The sequence below is a fragment of the Apodemus sylvaticus genome, chromosome 5 (assembly GCF_947179515.1).
Source record: "Apodemus sylvaticus chromosome 5, mApoSyl1.1, whole genome shotgun sequence".
NCBI lineage: Eukaryota > Metazoa > Chordata > Mammalia > Rodentia > Muridae > Apodemus > Apodemus sylvaticus.
In genome coordinates, this window is record NC_067476.1 from 77822614 (window position 1) to 77849793 (window position 27180).

The following is a 27180-nucleotide window of genomic DNA, read 5'->3' on the forward strand; positions in this document are numbered from 1 at the left end:
GAAAAAAGATAGCCTTTTCAACAAATGGTGCTGGATCAATTGGAGGTCAGCATGCAGAAGAATGCGAATTGATCCATTCTTATCTCCATGTACTAAATTTCACTCCAAGTGGATCAAGGACCTCCATGTAAAACCAGACACACTGAAACTAATAGAAAAGAAACTGGGGAAGACCCTTGAGGACATGGGCACAGGGGAAAAGTTCCTGAACAGATCACCAATAGCTTATGCTTTAAGATCAAGAATTGACAAATGGGACCTCATAAAATTACAAAGTTTCTGTAAGGCAAAGGACACTGTTAAAAGGACAAAATGGCAACCATCAAATTGGGAAAGGATATTCACCAACCCCACATCTGATAGAGGGCTAATATCCAATATATACAAAGAACACAAGAAGTTAGACCCCAGGGAACCAAATAACCCTAATAAAAATGAGGTACAGATCTAAACAAAGAATTTTCACCTGAAGAAATTCAGATGGACAAGAGACACCTTAAGAAGTGCTCAACATCATTAGTCATTAGGGAAATGCAGATCAAAACAACCCTGAGATTTCACCTTACACCAGTCAGAATGGCTAAGGTCAAAAACTCAGGAGACAACAGGTGTTGGCGAGGATGTGGAGAAAGAGGAACACTCCTCCACTGCTGGTGGGGCTGTAAGATGGTACAACCACTGTGGAAATCAGTCTGGAGGTTCCTCAGAAAACTGGACATGAGACTTCCAGAGGACCCTGCTATACCTCTCCTGGGCATATACCCAAAGGATTCCCAGCATGCAATAAAGACACATGCTCCATTATGTTTATAGCAGCCTTATTTATAATAGCCAGAAGCTGGAAAGAACCCAGATGCCCCTCAAAGGAGGAATGGATACAGAAAATGTGATATCTTTACACAATGGAATACTACTCAGCAATTAGAAACAATGAATTCACAAAATTTTTAGGCAAATGGTTTGATCTGGAAAATATCATCCTAAGTGAGGTAACCCAATTACAAAAGAATACACACGGAATGCAATCTCTGATAAGTGGATATTAATTAGCCCAGAAGCTCTGAATACCCAAGGCACAAATTGCATAACAAATGACTCCCATGAAGTATGGAGAGAGTCCTGATCCTGGAAAGGATTGATCTAGCATTGGAAGGGAATATAAGGACAGAGAAAAAGGAGGGAGGTGATTGGAGAAGGGATGGAGAGAAGAAGCTTTATGGGACATATGTGGAGGGGGGATCCGGGAAAGGGGAAATCATTTGGAATGTAAACAAAGAATATAGAAAATAATAATATTAAAAAAATTGATAAATTTAATAATAAATTAAGTTTTAAAAAAATGCTGTCTTTTGGAAGAGGGGAAATTTATGTATAAGACCATGTTTGTCTAATAAAAACTATTAAGAAAGGAATATAATTATGTAAGTGAAAGTCATCAGTTCTGACTTGAGAATGTTTGAGAAGGCAAAAGATAAAAATGGCTTGCCATTTTTAGACTTTTTCTATTTAACTGTTTTGTATATCTCCCTCTTAAAGTATTTAGTGAGTGGTCTGGCTGCTGCTTCATGTGATCAGGTACAGCTGTGCTCGTGGCTTTATACAGAATCACAACCCTGTTTAACAACTAAGAATATATTGGATAACTGGTTCCTAGAACAATGCTTAGCACATATTAGGAATGTATTTTATTTTCCAGTGAGTGGATGGATATATAATAAGCTCTTATGAAGGGCATGATTTGAGTCTAGTGTAGACCTAGAGACTGCATCTTTTGTCTAAGAATACTTTATCTTCAGTAACTTCCCTGACATTTGTATAGATATAACACTCATTTGTGTGCAGTCGAACACTCAGGGTTCTTGATTTTCTTTGTTCCCCTTATAATGGAAACTATGTACTTTACTTTGAATTTTGACCTTTTGTCAGGCTAGTAATGGTGGCATTCTCTCTTGGGAAGCTGGACAGTGACTTCAGTCACAGTCCCAAGTCAGCCCATATGTTCACAGAATAGTTACCTAATGTTTTACACTGTGCTGGGCCACTGAGTAAAGTTCCATGTGAATTAGCTGTGCTTTTTGACTTATAATGTGTTCTGCTTGCAGTTATTTTATTAGTATATAATCTCCTTGTAGGCAAAGAAGCATGTGTGTGCATTTGTAAGTGTGTGAATATGTGTCATATGATAACATATGAACCATTTGTTGCAGTGCAAGTTTCCTGAAAGTCCGAAATTATTGCTCTCTGGGGCTAAGAAGATAGCTCAGTCTGGAAGGCACTAGTCTTACAAAAAATATATCTTACAATGTTTTATCACTAAATCTCATATCAAAAACACAGGTTTGTTGGCACATACTTGTAATCCAGCTGCATAAACAGTCAATTTTTTGTAACTCATTGAAGAGCCAACCTAATGTCCTATGTGTGTGAGAGTCCCTGTCTCAAAGGCAAGGCTCTTGAAGAATGACACCCAAGGTTATGCTCTAACCTCCACAATACAAGAAGTATATGCACAGTGATACACATGCATATTCATATAGACACATGCATACACATTCATGCACATATATATACATATATGCACACACATGCACATATGCATCCATCAACAAATGCCTACAGCTTGCTTTCTAGACCTTGTCTATGGGGCCCAGTGTTCTTTATGCATACCATTCTTTTTTTTTTTTTTTTTTTTTTTTTTAGAAAATGTTTACAACAATGTCTTAAAGAACCTCGTGCTACAAATGCAGCCAGGTAACACCCATAGATTCCTCCTACTACCAAGATAATTAGAGTGTCAGTGCCTGTGCTTGTTTATAATCTTGGCTTGTTACAACTTGTGAATGTGTTTTTCAGCAGATGTTTGACATCATCTTTCTCCTAGCATGCATTGTATACACATTGATTTGTGTCATGACACAGATTCAGTTTGGAAACTGCCATCCAAATGAGTTCTACATGAGGCTGTTGACCAGCAGAACCATGCTGCTCTTCCTAAAAGATGCTTAAAATCCTCAGCTCATGTAGAAGGAAACATGACAGGTTAATTTAAATACCTCTGCAGATGCATTAATTTCAGAAACCCACTTTCTCTGCAGAACACTCAAGTTCATGCTGTCACTTTGTCTGCCCTGTCACAGCTGCAGACCAACCAAAAGAAAATGTGTTAGGTGGACCACTTTTGAAGTGATCATTCTGTATCACTAACACACTGGTTAAGAACTTGATTTGCAGCTCCATACTTTCAAGGGAAGACTCCACAACTGTTTAGCTTTGTAGATTGGGCAATTGACTTAAGGCCTCAACTTCCTCATCTGTGAAATTGGAATGACCCACAAACATACTTATCTCTGAGTCTTTATGAGAATCAAAGGATATTATTCAAGGAAGGCACTTAGAACACTACATTCTGGAGAATGCAGTGACTTGCAATGTTTAACACAAACAATGTGGTGAAGCACAGAAGAAGGTGTAATATGAGCTAATCAGAAAGAGTCAGTCAACATGCAATCCCAAAAAGAGACAGATATAAATAACTAATACAGAACAGGAAAGAGTCAGAAACAAGAAATACAGATGCAAATACAATGAACTTCAAGATTAGAAAAAAAAATCACAGAGGGTTGATGATATAGGGCAGTAAGTGTACCAAAGCAGAAGACTTGACTTTATTATAATCTACTCATATGATTACTTGTAAATAAAAGTAATCAATCTTGGGATTTGTAAGCAAAGACATGGTTTTAGAGTAAACTACTGATTATTTTCTTTTTTAAAAAATATTTATTTATTTGATATATTTGAATACTTGGTCTGTTTTTATGCCTGCACATCAGAAGAGTGCATTAGAGATGGCTGTGGCATATGGTTACTGAGAATAAAACTCAGGACCACAGAAAGAGCGTTAGGGATTTCAACTGTTACGCCATCTCTCCAACTTCTAAACTATTGCTCTTAATAAGAGAAATGCAAAGGCCTTCAGTAGTGTAGAAATCTTTCAATTTGTAAATGAGGAAGTAAAAATCATATATATCCATGGTCATTTGGAATCTGAGGAAGGTCATGCACACTCCCTATCAGCTCCTGAGTCAATCAGTTAGTTTCTAAACGTACCACTCCTTTTCAGGAAGCGTGGGTTCCATTTATTTCATGAAGAGAGAGAACTCTGGTAAGTCAGGTACATCAGAGTGTTTTAGATCTCTCAGTATGCTGAAAATGGTTGTAGATGACATAATGCCATGTGACCAGATAATAGAAGCCAAAATTTTGCCTCTTTTAGATGGATGGATAGATTCCCAGTACTTATTTCTGGGCACTACATACTTCTTCATTGCATGCAATATATAAACCACAGGGATGTTTGATAGGCAAACACAAAAAAACAAATAAACAAACAAACAAACATGAGGTTGCCTTTGATGTTTGGCTATCCTCAACTTTGCCTAGGTGAGGAAATAAGGATCTAAACTTATCTTTGCTCTTGCTACACTATCATGCTATGAGTACGGGCTAAAGGAGTGACCTAATCTATATCCAACCTTCCTACTGCTTCTTTCCCTTTCACTTCCTGTCACTCAATGACAAGGGGATAGATGGCAAAAAGGATCAATTGCACAGGGAGGACATTTAGACCACCAGCAGTAATTTTTCTTTGCTACTGTGTATCCCTCAAGGTGTAATTTTTAACTTTTATCTACACTGTCATCGGCGTGGAAATAGAATTGGAGAATGGTGTTTGAAGGTGCAGCCTTTAGTGGGTGATTAGATAAGAAGATATTACCTTAGGTTGGTGCATCCATAGTTAGACCATGGTGGCATAGAGTAAGAAAGAACAAGTGTATTAGTAACCCTTCTGTGGTGATGAAACACTATGAACAAAAGCAACAGAAAGCACAAGTCTAGAATGGTGTGCAGGCATGGCAGCACACGGACTGCAGCAGGAAGAATGACTACATGCTTCACCACAGACACAAATAAGAGAGAGTACTAGAAAGGGGGCAATGCGATAAAGCCTCAAGGCCCAGTGCCATGCTTCCTCCAGCCAGGACATACCTGCCAGGGTTCCATATATAACTTTTCCAAAGACCACCAACCAAAGAGGGACAGAGTGTTCAAACCCATGAGCCCATAGGGAAGATTTTTCATTCAAACTACCACATTGAGAGAAAATAACAACACACACACACACACACACACACACACAGAGAGAGAGAGAGAGAGAGAGAGAGAGAGAGAGAGAGAGAGAGACTTATGCATGCAGAACCACTTACAGTTCCTATCTCTTGCCTTGTAATGCACTTTCAGACCTTGGAACTAAGCCAACAAGAAAGATTTGTCCAGATGATGCCCCACACTGTTGGACTTCCAGATGTATAAACAAAAATAAAACTCCTGCTTTATAAGTTCTCCACTCTGTGGTACTGTGTTATTGGCAACAGAAAAAAGAACCAATACAGCAGCTTTAGTAAAACCTTCATGCAAAACCCATTCCATAAATGAGCATTCTCTGCAGGACCATTCCACATTCTGACTGCGCCATGAAAAGCCATATGTATTTATGTCACACAAATGGTGATGTTGAAAGGAGAAAACCACATAAGTCAGTTTTCACATTATTGCAAATGATAAGAAAAAATCATTTTGTTTCTCTCCTGTGGCTAGGGAGTCAAACTTCGTATTTCTTCTCAGTCATCAGAAGGATCTACTACTCTTAGAGTTGTGACAATTCTCCATGAGGAGGCACAGTGCCTTGCAAGCACTGGATATAAGCATCTTTTTCAGAACAAGCTTACCTGTAATAAAAATATACTTATAATCCTATACCATTAACTTCTGTAACTTTTCTTATTTTGTGTTTCATGAATCTGTTTAATTCACCAGGCTTCATCAGGCTTATGCTGAAGGATTGACTCTAATTTTCTCTTGAAATGAGCTTCATGACTGGAGTCTTCTATAATGCTGAGCTTAGAGTTTTCTTCTCTTCCATGACCTTCAAAGACATGCAGACACATGTTAACATGACTTTACAGGTGTAGCAGGTTTCATAGAAACATATCCAGGGCCTTGCTCCGGGATTTCTTCTGACCAGAATGAATGGCAAAGAGGAAGCAGAGATGACAGGAATAGCTTCAGGAGTGGCAACTGGATAGAAATTGTAGGAGGTAAGTAGCTGGTTTCTTAGATATAGCACATACTGACTCAAAGGGACGAGTTCATTTTGTATGAGATTTTATGGATTACACATCACTTATCATGGCCTGCTGTTTCAAACATTAGAAAAACCAAACACCTAATCAAGAATGGGGATATACAACTAAATCAAGAATTCACCACACAGGAATCTTGAATGACTCAGAAGGAACTAATGAAATGTACAAAGTCTGTGGTGGTCAGAGAAATGGAAATCAAAACAACCCAGAGATTCCAACCTTACACCAACCAGAATGGTTAAGATCAAAATGCCAGATGACAACAAATGTTGGAGAGGATGTGCAAAAAGAGGAACACTCTACCATTGCTGGTGAGATTGGAAACTAATACAACCACTCCACAAATCAATCTGGAAGTCACTTGAGAAAACTGGAAATAGATCTACCTGAAGACCCAGCAATACCTCTCTTGGGAATATACCCAAAAGATGCCCCATCATGCCACAGGGGCATGTGTTCCACTATGTGGACAGTGGCCTTATTTGTGATAGCCAGAAACTTCAAAACAACCCAGATGTCTGATGATAGAAGAATGGATATAGAAAATGTGGTTCATTTACACAATGGAATACTACTCAGCTATTAAGAATGAGGATATCCCGAGTTTTGCAGGCAAATGGATGGAATAAGAGAATTTGAGTGAGGTAACTCAGATCCCAAAGGACAAACATGGTATGTACTCATTAATAAGTGGATACGTCAACCAACAGATTGGGAAAGGATCTTCACCAACCCTAAATCCGACAGAGGGCTAATATCTAATATATACAAAGAACTCAAGAAGGTAGAACCCAGAGAAACAAAGAACCCCATTAAAAATGGGGTACGGAGCTAAACAAAGAATTTTCACATGAAGAACTTCGGAGAGCTGAGAAACACCTTAAGAAATGTTCAACATCATTAATCATTAGGGAAATGCAAATCAAAACAACTCTGAGATTTCACCTCACACCAGTCAGAATGGCTAAGGTCAAAAACTCAGGAGACAGCAGGTTTTGGGGAGGATGTAGAGAAAGAGGAACACTCCTCCACTGCTGGTGGGATTGCAAGATGGTGCAACCACTTTGGAAATCAGTCTGGCGGTTCCTCAGAAAACTGGGCATGACACTTTCTGAGGACCTGGTTATACCACTCCTGGGCATATATCCAGAGGATTCTTCAGCATGCAATAATGACACATGCTCCACTATGTTCATAACAGCCCTATTTGTAGTAGCCAGAAGCTGGAAAGAACCTAGGTGTCCTTCAACGGAGGAATGGATACAAAAAATGTGGTATAATTACACAGTGGAGTACTATTCAGCCATTAGAAACAATGAATTCACGAAATTCTTAGACAAATGGATGGAGCTGGAGAACATCATACTAAGTGAGGTAACTCAGTCTCAAAAGATAAATCATGGTATGCACTCACTGATAAGTGGATATTAGCCTATAAACTTTGAATACCCAAGACATAATCCACATATTAAATGATGTGCAAAAAGAATGGAAGAGTGGCCCCTGGTTCTGGAAAGACTCAGTGCAAGAGTATAGGGGAATTCCAGAACAGGGAAGTGGGAAGGGGTAGATGGAGGAATGGGGGAGGGAAGAGGGCTTATGGGACTTGAGGGGAGTGGGGACACAGAAAAGGGGAAATCATTTGAAATGTAAACTAAAAATATATCAATAAAAAAAGACAAAAAGTGGATATTAAAAACAAAGTACAGAATACCCAAGATACAGTCCACAGAACTGGAAAAGTTCAACAAGCTGAAGGGCCCAAGTGAGGATGCCTCAGTCCCACTTGGGAGGGAGAAGAAAGCAATCACAAGTGGAGAGGGAGGGAGGGACATGGAAGGGAAAGGGCATGGGAGTTAGGAAGAGGGAAACATGATTTGATATTGGATGGTGGAAAAGGACTGAAGCCCTGAGGGCCAGCAGAAAGAATGGAAACAGGTAAATTTGGGAGGTAGGGGGTTGGGGGGACCCACCAGAATATATCAGAGACCTGGGAGATAAGAGACTCTCAGTACTCACTGGGAGGAACTTCAAATGAAATTTCCCATAGTGGGGAGAGAGAACTTGTAGATCCTACCTCCAGCAGAAACACAGGGCATCAAGTGAGGGATGAGATTGCCCTTCCACAGTCAAAACTCTGACCCATAATTGATCTATCTGAAAGAACTGCAAGCCAAGTGGATCAAGGACCTCCATGTAAAACCAGACACACTGAAACTAATAGAAAAGAAACTGGGGAAGACCCTAGAGGACATGGGCAAAGGGGAAAAATTCCTGAACAGATCACCAATAGCTTATGCTCTAAGATCAAGAATTGACAAATGGGACCTCATAAAATTACAAAGTTTCTATAAGGCAAAGGACATTGTTAAAAGTACAAAACGGCAGCCATCAAATTGGGAAAGGATATTCACCAACCCTACATCTGATAGAGGGCTAATATCCAATACATACAAAGAACTCAAGAAGTTAGACCTCAGGGAACCAAATAACCCTATTAAAAATGGGGTACAGATCTAAACAAAGAATTTTCACCTGAAGAAATTCGGATGGACAAGAGTTCCTCAGAAAACTGGACATGACACTTCCAGAGGACCCTGCTATACCTCTCCTGGGCATATACCCAAAGGGTTCCCCAGCATGCAATAAAGACACATGCTCCATTATGTTCATAGCAGCCTTATTTATAATAGCCAGAAGCTGGAAAGAACCCAGATGCCCCTCAAAGGAGGAATGGATACAGAAAATGTGATATCTTTACACAGTGGAATACTACTCAGCAATTAGAAACAATAAATTCACAAAATTTTTAAGCAAATGATTTGATCTGGAAAATATCATCATAAGTGAGGTAACCCAGTCACAAAAGAATACACATGGAATGCAATCTCTGATAAGTGGATATTAATTAGCCCAGAAGCCCTGAATACCCAAGGCACAAATCGCATAACAAATGACTCACATGAAGAAGTATGGAGAGGGTCCTGATTCTGGAAAGGATTGATCTAGCATTGGAGGGGAATATAAGGACCGAGAAAAAAAAAACTGCAGGGATGGAAATGAAGAGGAGCCTGAGGAAAAGAAGGTCCAATGACAGGCCCAAAGTTGGATCCAGCTCAAAGGGAGGCTTGAAGGCCTGACACTATTACTGAGGCTATGGTTTGCTCACAGAAAGGGTCCTATCATGGCTGCCCTCTGAAGGAGCTGAAAGACTCAGATGCAGATATATGCAGTCAATCAATGGACAGAAGCTGCTGCTCCCTGTGGTTGGATTATGGAAAAGCTGGAAGAAGCTGAAGAGGAGGGCCATTGGAGGACCAGCAGTCTCAATTAACCTTCCCCCCATGAGATTCCTCAGACACTGGACCACCAACCAGACAATATACACCAGCTGATGTGAGGCCCCAACATGTATACAGCCGAGGATTGCCAGGTCTGGGTTCATTTAGAGAATATGCACCTAACTTTCAAGGGACTAGAGGACCCAGGGAGTTTAGTGATCTGGTGGGGTGTGGGTTCTGGGATGGTGATATCCCTGTGGAGAGGAAGTATGGGATATGGAACATTTGGGGGGTGGACAGGGACAGGGGAAATAAAATCTGGAGTGTATAAATAAATAAAAGATTTAAATGAAAAGAAAGAAAGAAAACTTGGTAATTTTGCTTTGCTTCATTTGCAGTGCTGAGGTTTGAACCTAAGCCTTTAAGCATGCTAGGAAAACCTCAACCACTGAGCTCCATTGTTACCCCAAATGGAGACAATATGACCATGTCCTAGTGCTTCAACAAGAGTACTTTGTCTGTTCTGCTTCTTCTGTGAGATGTAATAGCAACTTTTCTCCATGAAGTCATATATGGGCCTCAGTTTCTTGACACATCACCTTTATTAGCAAAAGCTTCCAAAGAGGGGAGGACCATTGCCTAAACCTAAGAAAATTAGATATATCAAGTTCACTTATTGAGGTTGCCTTCTGGGAAATTCAGATTAGAGAAGTGAGTAGGATATTCTAATAATACCTAATGGAAGCTAACTGCAGAAGGAAAACATCCAAAAATATGAAGGAGAATACAAAAGGGAAAAAAATGGGGAATTTGGAAAGGAAATTATTTGATATTCTTTACAAAAACAATGTTGAGTTAAATACAATCTCTGTGTTAAAATGTGTGTTGATATGAATACATTTATATAATGGAACATAAAATCTCCATGTGAAGATCTTTACTGTAGTCTCAGGAAGACAAAGTCCTTTCCTTTAGTCAAGTACTTAGTCCATCAAAAATACAATAGCTATGTCTATGGCCCTACCATGCTGAACACTCTCAATCTCATGAGAAACATAATGGCCATCCTTTAGGAATGTGTCTTCTACTTCGTTGTTATCAAGGAATCTAATTACAAATAATATGTGCACACATGTATCCCATAAATACACATTTACATGTGCAGACACTTGGGAGTTTTCTCATACTTTTAGAGGAAGAATTTCCATAATTTAAAACATCATCTGTCTTGGTAGTCAAAATGGGATTAGATGAGAAATCCATAATCCCCTAACCAAGATCCCTCAGAAACAGGAAAATTGTGTAAAAGGTAGACAGTTCTTTGAGTTACAAGTCTCACTCATTTTAAACATAAGTACATAGCATTCACCACAAACTGACTACATGAAGATACAAGAGTCCTTTGAATATGTCCTGTCTTAGCCTTTCACTGGAAACAGCAGCACCGTGACAACATCCCCCTCCTCCTATTATCAAGTTATGGAGGTCATTTTCTTTTTCACAACTTTCTTTTTTATTATTTTCTATATTCTTTGTTTACATTCCAAGTGATTTTCCCTTTCCCGGTTCCCTCCTCCCCATAAGTTCCGTAAGCCCTCATCCCTCTGTCCGCTCTCCAATCAACCCCCTCCTTCTTCTCTGTCTTGGTACTCCCCTACAATGCTGGATCAAGCCTTTCCAGGGCCAGGGAACGCTCCTTCCTTCTTCTTGGGAATCATTTGATATGCGAATTGTGTCTTGGATATTCAGAGTTTCTGGGCTAATATCCACTTATCAGTGACTGCATTCCATGTGTGTTATTTGTGATTGGGTTACCTCACTTAGGATGATATTTTCCAGTTCCAACCATTTGCCTAAGAACTTCATGAATTCAATATTTGCTGCCTGCCGGGACAGAAAGGGATCACTAGGTACTGTATCACCCTGAGCTTTAGATCTCTGGTGGTGCAAACCGCCAAGGGTCTGCCTGCACTCAGGAACGGAGCACATAGGCAGTTTGTCTGCCAGCCTGCCAGGCCTGTGTCCTGCCCAGAGAGCTGCGGAAGGAGAGAAGCCCCGCAGCCATACTCGCTGCCTGCCAGGACAGAAAAGGGTCACTAGGTATTGTATTACCCTGAGCTTTAGATGTCTGGTGGTACAAACTGCCAGGGGTCTGCCTGCACTCAGGAACTGAGCACATAGGTGGTTCATCTGCAAGCCAGTACATCGCAGGACCTGTGTCTTATGTGAGAATCAACAGAGGGAGTGACCCCCACCACACCATTTTCGTTCCATAATAGAGCAGACAGAGAACACCTGGTTGACCTTGAAAACCTAAGTATAACATTGCTTGAGGCTAGACTGAGAAGGGCTCCAAAGGCACAAAAGAGGAAGGCAGCATATCAGTAATCTGTGCCAGAGAAAACCCAGTCATCCAGTGTTGCAGAGATAATCTTAAAGATCCACAGAAGGTTGAAGCACCAGCCAGTGACAATCTAACCATCTAACACCTGGGAGAACTAGGTGGCTAAAGGCAAATGTAGGAACGTTACTAACAGAAACCAAGGAAGGCATTATGGCAGCATCTGAACCCAATTCTCCAGCAATAGCAAGTCCTGGATACCCCAACACACCAGAAAAACAAGATTTGGATTTAAAATCACTGGTCATGATGCTGGTACAGGAACACATGAAGGACATACTTAAAGAAATTCAGGAGAAAATGGATCAAAAATTAGAAGCCCTTACAAGGGAAACACAAAAAATCATTGAAAGAAATTCAGGAGAATACAAAAGCCAATAAGGAGGAAACACAAAAAACACTTAAAGAAATACAGGAGAACTTTGATCAACAGGCAGAAGTCATGAAAGAGGAAACTCAAAAATCTCTTAAAGAATTAGAGGAAAACAAATAAGCAAATGACGGAACTGAGTAAAAACTTCCAGGATCTAAAAACAGAAGTAGAAAAAACTAAGAAAGCACAAAGAGAGACAACTTTGGAGATAGAAAACCTTGGGAAGAAATCAGGGACCATAGACGCAAATATCAACAACAGAATACAAGAGATAGAAGAAAGAATCTCAGATGCCAAAGATACCATAGAAACCATGGACTCAACAGTTAAAGAAAATGCAAAATGCAAAAAGCTTGTAACCCAAAACATCCAGGAAATCCAGGACAAAATGAGAAATCCAAATCTAAGGATTATAGCCATTGATGAGAGTGAAGATTTACAACTTAAAGGGCCAGCAAATATCTTCAACAAAATTATGGAAGAAAACTTCCCTAACCTAAAGAGAGAGATGCCCATGAATATACAAGAAGCCTAAAGAACTCCAAACAGACTGGACCAGAACAGAAATACCTCCTGTCACATAATAATCAAAACCCCAAATGTACTAAACAAAGAAAGAATACTTAGGGCAGTAAGAGAAAAAGGGCAAATAACATATAAAGGAAGACCTCAGAATTACACCATATTTCTCACCAGAGACCATGAAAGCTAGAAGATCCTGGGCGGAGCTTCAGTATCTCATGCAGACTCTAAGAGAACACAAATGCCAGCCAAAACTACTATACCCAGTGAAACTCTCAATTACTATAGATGGAGAAACCAAGATATTCCATGACAAAACCAAATTTACACAATATCTTTCTACAAAGGATAATAGGGCAAAAACACCATTATAACGAGGGAAACTATACCCTGGAAAAAGCAGGATATTAAGCTTCTTTCATCAAACGCAAAGAAGAAAACCACACACATATAAAATTAAAATCAAAAATTATAGGAAGCAATAACCACTACTCCTTAATATCTCTTAACATCAATGGACTCAATTCCCCAATAAAAAGACATAGACTAACAGACTGGTTACGGAAACAGAACCCTACATTTTGATGCATACAGGAAACACACCTCAGTGTCAAAGACAAAAACTACCTTAGAGTAAAAGGCTGGAAGACAATTCTACAAGCAAATGATCCCAGGAAACAAGCCGGAGTTGCCATTCTAATTTCAGATAAAATTGTCTTTCAACCTAATGTCATCAAAAGAGACATGGAAGATCATTACTTGCTGGTCAAAGGAAACATCCAACAAGAAAAACTCTCAATCCTGAACATCTATGCCCCAAATACAAGGGTGCCCTCATTCATTAGAGAAACTTTACTAAAGCTCAAAGTACACATTGCACCTAACACAATAATTGTGGGTTACTTCAACACTCCACTTTCACCAATGGACCAATCAGGAAAGCAGAAACTAAATAGGAAGACTGTGAAACTAATTGAAGCTCTGAAACAATTGGAGTTAACAGATATATATAGAACTTTTCATCCCAAAGCAAAAGAATATACCTTTTTCTCAGCACCTCATGGTACTTTCTCCAAAACAGATCATATAGTTGGTCACAAGACAGACCTCAACAAATATAAGAAGATTGAAATAATCCAATGCCTCCTATCAGATCACTATGGAGTAAAAGTGGTGTTTAATAACAGTAAAAACAACTGAAAGTCCACATACACATGGAAACTGAACAATACTCGACTCAATGATACCTTGGTCAAGAAAGAAATAAAGAAAGAAATCAAAGATTTCTTAGAATTTAATGAAAATGAAGCTACAATATACACAAATCTATGGGACACAATGAAAGCAGTGCTAAGAGGAGAACTCACAGCTTTGAGTACCTCCAAAAAGAAATTCGAGAGAGCATACACTAGAAGATTAACAGAACAGCTGAAAGCCCTGGAACAAGAAGAAGCTAATTCACCCAGGAGGAGGAAATCATCAAACTCAGGGCTGAAATCAATCAAATAGAAACCAAGAGAACCATACAAAGAATCAACAAAACCAAAAGCTGGTTCTTTTAAAAAATCAACAAGATAGATAAACCCTTAGCCAGACTAACCAAAGGGCACAGAGAAAGTATCCAAATTAACAAAATTATAAATGAAAACAGGGATATTACAACAGAAACCGAGGAAATTCAAAAAATCATCAGATCCTACTACAAAAACCTGTACTCAACACAACTGGAGAATCTGGAGGAAATGGACATTTTCTTAGATACCAATTACCAAAATTAAACCAGGATCAAATAGACCATCTAAACAGACCCATAACCCCTAAAGAAATAGAAGGGGTCATAGATAGGCTTCCGACCAAAAAAAGCACAGGACCAGATGGTTTCAGTGCAGAATTCTGTCAGACCTTCAAAGAAGACTTAACACCAATACTCTTCAAACTTTTCCACCAAATAGAAACAGAAGGAACACTACCCAACTCCTTCTTTGAAGCCACTATTACACTGATACCAAAACCATACAAAGATCCAACTAAGAAAGAGAATTTCAGGCCAATTTCCCTTATGAATATCCATGCAAAAATACTAAATAAAATTCCTGCCCACCAAATCCAAGAGCACATCAAAATGATCTTCCATCATGATCAAGTAGGCTTCATCCCAGGGATGCAGGGATGGATCAATATAAGGAAATCCATAAATGCAATCCACTACATAAACAAACTCAAAGGAAAAAAAAACTACATGATCATGTCATTAGATGCTGAAAAAGCATTTGACAAAATTCAGCATCCTTTCATGCTAAAAGTCTTGGAAAGGACAGGAATTCAAGGTCCATATCTAAACATAGTAAAAGCAATAAACAGCAAACCAGTAGCCAACATCAAACTAAATGGAGAGAAACTTGAAGCAATCCCACTAAAATCAGGGACTAGACAAGGCTGCCCCCTCTCTCCATATCTTTTCAATATAGTTCTTGAAGTCCTAGCTAGAGCAATTAGACAACAGAAGGAAGTCAAAGGGATACAAATTGGAAAGGAAGAAGTCAAACTATCACTATTTGCAGATGATATGATAATATACTTAAGTGACCCTAAAAACTCTACTAGAGAACTCCTATAGCTGATAAACAACTTCAGCAAAGTGACTGGCTACAAAATCAACACAAGCAAATCAGTAGCCTTTATATACTCAAAGGATAAGCAGACTGAGAAAGAAATTAGGGAAATGACTCCCTTCACAATAGCTACAAAGAGCATAAAGTATCTTGGGGTGACTCTAACCAAACAAGTGAAAGACCTATATGACAAGAACTTCAGATCTCTGAAGAAGGAAATCGAAGAAGATCTCTGAAAATGGAAAAATCTTCCATGCTCGTAGATTGGCAGGATTAATATAGTTAAAATAGCCATCTTGCCAAAGGCAATCTACAGATTCAATGCTATCCCCATAAAAATCCCAAACCAGTTCTTCATAGAGCTAGAAAGAGCAATTCTCATATTCATCTGGAATAACAAAAAACCCAGGATAGCTAACACTATTCTCAACAGTAAAAGAACTTCAGGGGGATTCAGTATCCCAGACTTTAAACTTTACTACAGAGCAATAGTGATAAAAACTGCATGGTATTGGTACAATATCAGGCAAGCGGATCAATGGAATAGTATTGAAGACGCAGAAATGAACCAACACACCTATGGTCACTTGGTCTTCGACAAAGGAGCTGAAAGCATCCAGTGGAAAAAAGATAGTCTTTTCAACAAATGGTGCTGGTTCAATTGGAGGTCAGCATGCAGAAGAATGTGCATCGATCCATTCTTATCTCCTTGTACCAAGCTCAACACCAAATGGATCAAGGACCTCCACATAAAACCTGCCACACTGAAACTAATCGAAAAGAAACTGGGGAAGACCCTGGAGGACATGGGCACAGGGGAAAAGTTCCTGAAAAGAACACCAATAGCTTATGCTCTAAGAATTGACAAATGAGATCTCTTAAAACTACAAAGCTTCTGTAAGGCAAAGGACACCGTCAAAAGGACAAAACGTCAACCAACAGACTGGGAAAGGATCTTCACCAACCCTAAATCTGACAGAGGGCTAATATCTAATATATACAAAGAACTCAAGAAAGTAGAACCCAGAGAACCAAATAACCCCATTAAAAAGTGGGGTACGAAGCTAAACAAAGAATTTTCACATAAAGAACTTCGGAGAGCTGAGAAACACCTTAAGAAATGTTCAACATCATTAATCATTAGGGAAATGCAAATCAAAACAACCCTTAGATTTCACCTCACACCAGTCAGAATGGCTAAGGTCAAAAACTCAGGAGACAGCAGGTGTTGGCGAGCATGTGGAGAAAGAGGAACACTCCTCCACTGCTGATGGGATTGCAAGATGGTGCAACCACTTTGGAAATCAGTCTGGCGGTTCCTCAGAAAACTGGGCATGTCACTTCCTGAGGACCCTGCTATACCACTACTGGGCATATATCCAGAGGATTCTTCAGCATGCAATAATAACACATGCTCCACTATGTTCATAGCAGCCCTATTTGTAGTAGCCAGAATCTGGAAAGAACCTAGGTGTCCTTCAACGGAGGAATGGATACAAAAAATATGGTATATTTACACAATGGAGTAGTATTCAGCCATTAGAAGCAATGAATTCATGAAATTCTTAGACAAATGGATGGAGCTGGAGAACATCATACTAAGTGAGGTAACCCAGTCTCAAAAGATCAATCAGGCTATGCACTCACTGATAAGTGGATATTAGCCTAGAAACTTTGAATACCCCAGTCATAATCCACAAATTAAATGATGTCCAAAAAGAATGGAGGAATGGCCCCTGATTCTGGAAAGACTCAGTGCAAGAGTATAGGGGAATTCCAGAACAGGGAAGTGGGAAGGGGTGGATGGAAGAATAGGGGGACGGAAGAGGGCTTATGGGACTTGAGGGGAGTGGGGACCCAGAAAAGGGGAAATCATTTGCAATGTAAATAAAAAATATATTGATAAAAAAAGGGAAAAAAAGAAATTAAAAAAAGCGAAAAAAAATTAAATAAAAAAAATATAAAAAGAACTTCATGAATTCATTGATTTAATTGCTGAGTAGTATTCCATTGTGTAAATATACCACATTTTCTGTATCCGTTCCTCCACTGAGGGAAATCTGGATTCTTTGCAGCTTCTGGCTATTACAACTTTCAAATCACCAAGCTCAGAAATCAGATGGCCATTTTCTGGTTTCTCACATCTCTCCTTAAAAGCCTATGAACTCTCATGTCTTCTTATTATATCACATTTTGACCACTCTTCTTGAGTAATTTTTCCTGATATATAAATGTTATTTTCTCTAACCTTTTGCTTAACTTTTGATAATTTCAAATTATATGAAAACATTGCTCATGGCCTCAGTTTCTTGTGTTCTTCTGGTCTAAGTCAACTTCCCCTTTCCTTTAATTTCACCCACAAGTGAGTTACCAGTTGTTAATCATTATCTTTCTTTTCCAGGTCAATCCTTTTGTTGTCATGAATTAAATTATTATTAGACCCCCCTGGGACTTCCATCTTTTGATTGCACTGACTTTGTACTGTGGTTTTATAAGCCCCTGAAATCGTCCTTTCTTAGTCTAAAGATATTGGTTAGTCACATTCCTTTCCTCTTTCACTTGAATTAATTTCTTTTCTAACTGTGACATTTATGAACTTTCCTTCACAAAACACACATACATTCTAATTTTGATTTACAAGGAATCTATACTCCATAGTAAAACAAAGCTTAATAACCCAACTGATAAACAAAACAGTTATGTCCCAGATGTTGACAATCACATTACATTGTTTTTTCTTTCTTTCTTTCTTTCTTTCTTTCTTTCTTTCTTTCTTTCTTTCTTTCTTTCTTTCTTTCTTTCTTTTTTTTTTTTTTTTTGAGACAGGGTATCTCTGTGTAGCCCTGGCTTGGCTGTCCTGGAGCTCACTCTGTAGATCAGGCTGGCCTCGAACTCAGACATCCACCTGCCTCTACCTCCCAAGTGCTGGGATTAAAGGCATGTGTCATTACTGTCTGGCTTTTTTTTTTTTTAATTTTAAAATTTATTTTTGTTTGTTTTTTCTCTTTCTATTCTGTCACAAGATTCTGAATGACCATCTTTCTGTGTTTATGGGCATCATTGATGCAAACCCAGAAGAAGTTTCTCTTACATATGGCAACATGGATGTTCATGCCCACACCTCTACCCAAGTCCCAGGCCTTTTATCTATATTTGTATACTGAATCCTATGTCTCTTCTTGACTATACAGAAAATATTAAAACACTGATTTTGTCTTCATGTGTGATTTCTTGCTCCTACCTTGGCATCATTTCAACAAATAACCAACATACTACTATTTTTTCATTTCTGAACAAAATGTTAACATCTTATTCTATTTTCTCCTTCTTACTGTAAGTTAGAACCTAAAAATATTGTCTCTTCTATTTTCCTTGGGTTTCTTTTTTCTTTTCTTCTTTAAAGTTTCTGCCTTAGGCTCCTGCTACATTCAATGAAAGTGGTATTATCAAGATCCTTGCAGTGCTAAAAGTAGTCAACCCTTCTCCATTTTCATAATATGTTTTCCTACTGATAACTCTTTTATATTATGTTTTTGAAAGTGTATTTTAAGTACAACATTCTTTTTCTTTCTTCTCACCAGACCCACCTATATACTCCTCCCCATTTATTTTAAATTCATGACCTTTTTTATCCAATTGTTATTACATGCATCTATGTATTTCTATAAACACATATATTTGAACTATAATCCATTGAGTCAATATAGTTTGCATATATGTATGCTTGTATGTATGTTTTCAGGGCTGACCTGGGACTATGGTATATCACAACCAATAATTATGCAGTGTTGTGGAGTGTAGTCCCAGTGGCTACTATGAAACATTTCAACACCAATGGCTCGAGAACATTTCAGAAGAGGCTGAAAGAGTGTAAAGACCAGAGGATTGAGGACTTCTCTTTAAGATTCTCTTAGTAACCTCCAAAGCTATATTCAGAAAGTCTTACCACCACCTCCCAAAATCCATGAGCTGAGCCACAGAAACATGACCATGAAACAGCATGGAAGAATGGGCCAGGAGGCCTCAGGCCCTCACAGAACATTCTCAGTGACTTCTGTTCTATTGTCTCACTCAAGGTCTTGTCTTTGATATTGACACTTTGGTCACTCGGTTTTGGGGATGCTTTTTTCTAGTGTTTCTTCCTATATTTATTCCTCTACTCCCCCTCTTCTTGATTCCTACAGCTTCCTGTTCAGGATGTCATTCTTTAGACCTATTACTTTCACCCTGTGTATGAGCCTCTCGTGATTGTCACACTGTGTGTCACCATTCCAGAGTTACATCTCTAAAACAGAACTTGATCACAGGCCACAGGCAAGGTGACAATAATAAAATTTGTAGCCTTCTTTTAACAAGTATCATCATAATCTACTTTCTGAATTTCTTTTTCCTAATTTCTGTCCATGTTATACTTACTGGATTAAAAGAAGAAATGCAATCTCTGTCAGAATCCACTAGGAGAGTTATGGAAGTACTGTCCTGTAATTCCTGTTTGACTTCCTCCACTGAACACTGGGAAAGGATGGAGTGACCCAGAATGGGTGGATTTGCAGGATCTTGCTCCAGTTATGAGTGCTGGGGAGGTGAAGCAGAGCCTTCTCCAAGGACTTCAGTATTAAAACTCTTTTAAACAGTATTCGGCGAAATTGCTCCCTTATATAACATTCAGTGAAATAGTCTGTGCAAATTATTTGGGGGGAACAAGAGCTATATCCTAAACCATAAACATAACTTCTGTTTTTCTCCTGATTGATTTTTGTTAGGTGTTGCTGTAAATATTAAATAAATGGCATCTTCTCACACTATTGTAGGCTACTCTCGGCCCGGTGACCATATCGAGGTTCTCTAGATGCAGATTCTGCTCACATCTCAGCCATCCAGCCCCTGTGGTCAGCGGTCAAAAATCCCAGTAACCTGGTAAAAATCAAAACTCCAGAGGCTTGGAATTGGTAAGTCAGATTTATATCAGTAAATTTTCACCCCACAAAATGCCCACACAATGCACTCAGAGCCAATTAATATTGATATAAATTGTCCACCTAGATAAGACAGATTGTCCTGTAATTATCCATCCCTTATAAGATATTCATTGCTACCTGTGGCTATTTAAAGCCATGGAATCTGGATCGGTCTCCGTTCACTAAATCTTCCTTCCTTCTCCTCCTCCTGTCGCTGTCTCTGAAAAATTTAGCTCTGCCTCTCTTTTTCCTGTCCAATCACAGGCTTTTTGTTGTATTGATATTTAAATTAATTGGGCAGGGAAATTTCTGCTACAGTTAGGAAGTGAAGTATCAGGGGGAGGCTTGTATCCTGGAAGTGTTGATTTGTTGGGGAATAACCTAGAGCCTTGTGTTAGATACCAGCTTGTCAGTTAACTTGATTTCAACCTTAGGTCAGGTTCTTTAAGATGGAGTCTGAAACAAAAAATTCTGGTCTTTCAAAAGTACATACATTGGCTGAGGCTTAAGGTTCTTGGAACGAATGCCTCATTTTCACTGATAGGCATTTCAGGTGCTTGCCAGGCAGGAAAGGAAGTTGAACCTGTAGTTTTGCCAAGGACTATGTGACATTCCTCAGGTAGAGAATGTGGGGGTCTGGGTCCCCAGATAAAGTCAGAATGGAGGGCACCCTGCTGAGAATGTGAGTCCTCCCTGCTGTGTCAAGATCAGGGGAGCTAATCAGATACAGTAGACTAGGACCTTAACTGTAGGATCTTTCAACACTGTCCTAATATCTGAAAGTGGAAATCTTAGGTTCTGATTTTACTTTGTCTCTACATTCCTGTATGCAATTTAAAGAGAAGCTCTATTTGCTCTGCTTTTATTATCTATCTACAATACTCTCATGGGAGGCAGGGGTAGCCATGGAGCCTTGTGGTCCAGGCCCGGAATAAGAGTGAGATGAAGGCATGTGAGAACCCTGGAATTCCAGTCCTGATATTGGCAGGAGTATGATCGCTCCTTGCTCCCCACCCCTGCCTCTGTCCCAGGGCTGCATGTACAGGTGCCTCACTGGAGGTGGCCATGTAATCCAGTACCAAGATTAAACTTCCTCTTCCCTTATAAGGTCATAAAGTCATATCCAGCAGCATGTGAAATTGTTTGTTATGCAAATGAGGCATCCCAGCATTCTGGCCCCAACTAAATATGTACCCTCATCCCATAGCCATTACCCACTGCCCCCAAAATAGCCTTTGGTTTCTCCTTTAAATGATCTGTCTCACTGAAACCTGTCTCCTGAGAGTTTGTTCGCATCATGCCCACTCATGGCTTGAGGTCTCTGTTCTTCTGGGTTGTTCCTGGCAGGGGCAGGTAAGCACAGCTTCAACACTATTGGTTTGTTACCCTGTATGCTCCTTGTGGGTCTTTTATTTCTACTTTGATTTTCTACATTCTAACCATTTTGTTTGCTTGTTTTTGTTTTATTGTAATTAGGATTTTTCTTTGTGGCTCTGGAGCTCACCGGGTAGATTACATTATTCTCAAATTTACAGAAATCTGTCTGCTTCTGCTCTTCATGGCTTGGATTAAAGGCAGTCTTCACAACTCCCTGCCTCTACATTCTAATATTAGTCAAATACCTACAGTGACTCAATACAAGTCCATAATGTTAGTGTTGTTATTTTGCCCCCAAACTTTGCCTGCTTCTCATCTTATAGAAAACAAAGTCAGATAATTCCACTTAGTCCCACATAGTGTTGATTGTCAATAAAATTCAGTGATGGCTTCTCTTCCACACAACCCTGCCTTTTGTTACTGGTCTGTCATAGAAGATTTTTATCTCCTATTTAATCATAAAATTGTTAGCGTTCTCCATCTTAGAAGCATTCTTCTTTCAACTTTTCACCTGTAAAAGATTCTTGTTTTGTCCCAATGCTTTTTAAAATATCACCTTCACATAAGGTTATCTTCACTACTCAACTTCTGATGACACCCAGCTTCAAGCCCTCCCACACACACCCGCCCCTTCCCATCTTGTCACTCAGCACAGCATTTATTCTCTCAATGATTTAGCTTTTGCATTTTAAAATCTATGGATGTGGATCATTCATTCTTTCTCTGCTTTCTGTATTATTCAGGGACCCCAATAATAACTCTCTTAAGTCTATACCTCAAATTTCTAGAATGATGAAAATATGAGAAAGGCTGAACATATATGTCAAAAATAAATGAAGGATATGAATGCCTGATAAAGTATCTTTGAGCAAGTATGATTTAAGCCACAGATATGGAGAGAAAGTATGTAAGAAAAAGTGGACTTGAGATCATCTCTTGCTTTTTTTAATAATAAGAATTTGTATTAATTGCTGAATTGCATTGAGCAGACTAGCATACAGCATACATCTCTTATCTATGTTTGTGAGGTGAATAAAATGAGTACTTAGCATAGTTCTTGGTAACTAATATCTTCTCAGTAAATACTAGCAATTATGAAGAGCTTGGTAAACAGTTGTGACTTTTGTTTTATACCTCCTTCTTGCTTTAAAGAGAAGTAAGAAGTGGCTGTGAGAGCGCCACCACCATTTTGCCTACGGGAAGCCAGAGAGACCTAGCAGGCAAAACCAAACCAGCTAACAGGCACAGCCCGAGGCAGACATAGCAGGGGTCTCAGACAGTCAGGCCCTGGACTGCCCCCAGGCCCTGGGCTACTCCATGGGCCATCTTTGTGCCGACATGGCCAGGAGGTTGTTTGCCCAGCAGACTCTCCCAGCACGTTCAGGGAGCATGAGCATGCCACCATCCTAGCCACCTGACAGACCCAATTAACACTCACAGCTGAGGGGAACTTTGCTCGGACATTGACCTGCCAGGTTTTTGCCTAGACTCAGGGCCTGAGCAGCTAGGCTAGCCTTGTGTGTACCAACCCGGTTGGGAGTTCCGCTGCCCAGCAGAGTGATCAGCAAGCAGAAAAGATCCCTGCAGCATACAGCCTCAGCACTCTCTGAAGGAGCAAACGGGCACCATCTGGTTCACAGACACAATCTGGGGCAAAGAACACTAGGGCTGCCAGGACACCCAAGAGGAGGACAGCACATCAGTAATCTGCAACAGGGGAAACCCTGCCATCCAGTGTTGCAGAAATAGCCCTAGAGCCTCTCAGGAGGCTGAAACACCAGCCAGAGACAAGACCAATTAGCTCCAGAGAACAAGATGGCAAAGGGCAAACACACGAACGCTACTAACAGAAATCTAGGCAATATGGCAGCATCTGAACCAAACTCTCCAACATCAGCAAGTCCTGGTTATACCAACACACCAGAGAAACAAGATTTGGATTTAAAATCACTGTTCATGATGCTGCTAGAAGAACGCAAAAAGGACATGAATGAATCTCTTAAAGAAATACAGGGGAACATGAATAAGCTAGAAACCCGTATAATGGAAATGCAAAAATCACTTAAAGAAATGCAGGAGAATAAGGCCCAAGAGACAGAAGCCAATAAAGAAGAAAGGCAAAAAAAAAACTTAAAGAAATGCAGGAGAACTTGAGTCAACAGGCAGAAGTCATGAAAGAGGAAACTCAAAAATCTTTTAAAGAATTACAGGAAAACACAAACAAACAAATAATGGAACTGAGCAAAACCATCCTGGATCTAAAAACAGAAGTAGAAACAACTAAGAAATCACAAAGGGAAACAACTTTGGAGATAGAAAACCTTGAGAAGAAATCAGGGGCCATAGATGCAAATATAAACAACAGAATACAAGAGATGGTAGAAAGAATCTCAGATGCCGAAGATACCATAGAAACCATTGACTCAACTGTCAAAGAAAATGCAAAATGCAAAAAGCTTGTATCCCAGAACATCCAGGAAATCCAGGATACAATGAGAAGACCAAACCTAAGGATTATAGGTATAGATGAGAGTGAAGATTTACAACAGAAAGGGCCAGCAAATATCTTCAATAAAATTATGGAAGAAAACTTTCCTAACTTAAAGAGAGAGATGCCTATGAATATACAAGAAGCCTACAGAACTCCAAACAGATGGACCTGAGCAGAAATACCTCCCGTCACATAATCAAAACCCCAAATGCTCTAAACAAAGAAAGAATATTAAAGGCAGTAAGAGAGAAAGGCCAAGTAACATAAAAAGGAAGGCCTATCAGAATCACACCAGACTTCTCACCAGAGACCATGAAAGCTAGAAGATCCTGGGCAGATCTCATGCAGACTCTAAGAGAACACAAATGTCAGCCAAGACTACTATACCCAGCAAAACTCTCATTCACCATAGATGGAGAAACCAAGATATTCCATGACAAAACCAAATTTACACAATATCTTTCCACAAACCCAGCTCTGCAAAGAATAATAGGAGGAAAACTCCAATACAAAGAGGGAAACTACACCCTGGAAAAAGCAAGATAGTTACCTTCCTTCATCAAACCCAAAAGAAGATAACCACTCAAATATAAAAAGAACATCAAAAATGACAGGAAGTAATAATCACTATTACCTATTATCTCTTAACATCAATGGTCTCAATTCCCCAATAAAAAATCATAGACTAACAGACTGGATAAGGAAACAGGACCCTACAATTTGCTGTATACAGGAGACATACCTCAGTGTCAAAGATAAAAACTACCTTAGGGTAAAAGGCTGGAAGACAATCTTACAAGCCAATGGTCACAGGAAACGAGCAGAAGTAGCCATTCTAATATCAGATAAAATTGACTTTCAACCTAAAGTCATCAAAAGAGACACAGAAGGACACTTCTTGATGGTGAAAGGAAAAATCCACCAAGAAGAACTTTCAATTCTGAACATCTATGCCCCAAATGCAAGGGCACCCTCATTCATAAAAGAAACTTTACTAAAACTCAAAACACACATTGCACCTAACACAATAATTGTGGGGGACTTCAACACTCCACTCTCTTCAATGGACCGATCGGGAATACAGAAACTAAACAAGGACACAATAAAACTAATTGAAGCTATGGACCAATTGGATTTGACTGATATTTATAGAACATTTCACCCTAAAGCAAAAGAATATACCGTTTTCTCAGCACCTCATGGTACCTTCTCCAAAATCGACCATATAATTGGACACAAGGCAGACCTCAACAAATATAAGATGATCGAACTAATCCCATGCCTCCTATCAGATCACTATGGAGTAAGAGTGATTTTCAATAGCAACAAAAACAACAGAAAGCCCACATACACATGGAGGCTGAATAATACTCTACTCAATTACACCTTGACCAAAAAAGAAATAAAGAAAGAAATCAGAGACTTTTTAGAATTTAATGAAAATGAAGGCACAACATACCCAAATTTTTGGGACACAATGAAAGCAGTGCTAAGAGGAAAACTCATAGCCCTGAGTGCCTCCAAAAAGAAAATGGAGAGAGCACACACTAGCAGCTTAACGACACACCTGAAAGTCCTGGAACAAAAAGGAGCCAATTCACCCAGGAGGAGTAGAAGACAGGAAATTATCAAAGTCAGGGCTGAAATCAATCAATTGGAAACAAAGAGAACCGTACAAAGAATCAACAAATCCAGGAACTGTTTCTTTGAGAAAATCAACAAGAGAGATAAACCCTTAGCCAGACTGACCAATGGGCACAGAGAAAGTATCCAAATTAACAAACTTAGAAATGAAAAAGGAGATATAACAACGGAAACTGAGGAAATCCAAAAAATCATCAGATCCTACTACAAAAGCCTATACTCAACACAACTGGAGAATCTGGAGGAAATGGACAATTTCCTTGACAGATACCAAATACCAAAATTAAATCAGGAACAAATAGATCATCTAAACAGTCCCATAATGCCTAAAGAAATAGAAGGAGTCATAGAAAGTCTTCCAACCAAAAAAAGCACAGGACCAGATGGTTTCAGTGCAGAATTCTATCAGACCTTCAAAGAAGAGTTAACACCAATACTCTTCAAACTATTCCACAAAATAGAAACAGAAGGAACACTACCCAATTCCTTCTACGAAGCCACAATTACACTGATACCAAAACCACACAAAGATTCAACAAAGAAAGAGAACTTCAGACCAATTTCCCTTATGAACATCGATGCAAAAATACTCAATAAAATTCTTGCCAACCCAGGTTATAAAATCAACTCAAGCAAATCAGTGGCCTTCCTATACTCAAAGGATAAGCAGGCTGAGAAAGAAATTAGGGAACTGACCCCCTTCACAATAGCCACAAACAGTATAAAGTATCTTGGGGTGACTCTTACCAAACATGTGAAAGATCTGTATGACAAGAACTTCAAGACTCTGAAGAAGGAAATGGAAGAAGACCTCAAAAAATGGGAAAACCTCCCATGCTCATGGATCAGTAGAATCGATATAGTTAAAATGGCCATTTTGCCAAAAGCAATATACAGATTCAATGCAATACCCATCAAAATCCCAACTCAATTCTTCACAGAGTTAGAAAGAGCAATTATCAAATTCATCTGGAACAACAAAAAACCCAGGATAGCTAAAACTATTCTCAGCAACAAAAGAAAATCTGGGGGAATCAGTATCCCTGACCTCAAGCAATACTACAGAGCAATAGTGTTAAAAAACTGCATGGTATTGGTACAGTGACAGGCAGGAGGATCAATGGAGCAGGATTGAAGATCCAGAAATGAACCCACACACCTATGGCCACTTGATCCTCGACAAAGAGGCTGAAAACATCCAATGGAAAAAAGATAGCCTTTTTAACAAATGGTGCTGGTTCAACTGGAGGTCAGCATGCAGAAGAATGCGAATTGATTCATCCTTGTCTCCTTGTACTAAGCTCAAATCCAAATG